Source organism: Etheostoma spectabile, chromosome 6 (genome assembly GCF_008692095.1).
Source record: "Etheostoma spectabile isolate EspeVRDwgs_2016 chromosome 6, UIUC_Espe_1.0, whole genome shotgun sequence".
Classification (NCBI taxonomy): Eukaryota; Metazoa; Chordata; class Actinopteri; order Perciformes; family Percidae; genus Etheostoma; species Etheostoma spectabile.
In genome coordinates, this window is record NC_045738.1 from 8188466 (window position 1) to 8189461 (window position 996).

The following is a 996-nucleotide window of genomic DNA, read 5'->3' on the forward strand; positions in this document are numbered from 1 at the left end:
TGTTGTGTTTTTGTTGTGTCTCCCTCCTTCCAGTATTTCCTCTCTTTGTTTTAGAGTGAAACATTTGGTCACAAGTAAGGATTGTGGAAAAGGTGGACTGTACCTTGTTTGGTGTATGTAATGCACTTTTATGTATGTTGTCATCTGGACCAATGTTTTGCACTTCTGTTTGGCTGTTTAAATAAAAACATTTGATCGCAAAAAAACAATGATTTCATGCTTTTTCATGCATGAAGTCATGTTTGAATTGACAATTCATGAACCATTATTATACTTTTTTATCAGTAGTTTTACTGAATGAGATACTGCCAGCATCTGTCTGCACAGAATGACTCTCATGAACAATCAAAAGTCCATGTTGAAGTGTGTGTGTTATGATATCAAAGAACTTGGAGAAGTGATGGAACATGAACATGGTGATTTGATTCGTACCTTTCTGATCATCATTAATGTATATAAAGTATATATATATATATATACACTTATACACAATGAACTAAGAATCTCTGCATGCTGCTATAGTAACATGTAAAATACAGCTAAGAAATCCACTGACTATTGCACTTTCCCCATATTTCCCCATCTTCTACAGCACATATAGTCATGTTAAGAAGATATCTCTTCATAGTATGGACAGGTAAAATAATCAGAAACAGAATCTGAACTTTTTTATGTAATTGTTGTATTAAGATAAATCAGAAAAGGTCCTTTTACAAACAATTATTTAACATAACACACTGACACTGGTAACTTGTACTTTACAGTGAACATAAAAGCACGGACAATGAGATTTCTCCCTTTCTAATATATAGATGGCATTGTTCACATTTTAGTGACAGGTCAATTTATTTTCTATCAGCACTTTGTCTATAATCTGGAACTCCATCGCACTCCAGTTGAGCACATTCCCTGGAGTGAAGTTTAGATCATCCACATACTTCTGCATCTCACATGGGGAGAGGGTGTAGTCCCACATGTGGACATCAGACATCATGC

At 34.7% G+C, this 996-nt stretch overlaps 1 pseudogene; it reads right to left on the minus strand.

Annotated features, from left to right (window-relative positions):
* Window positions 1-662: 662 nt before the first annotated feature.
* Window positions 663-996, minus strand: part of LOC116690921 (serum amyloid P-component-like) — a 2054-nt pseudogene continuing 1720 nt past the window's right edge.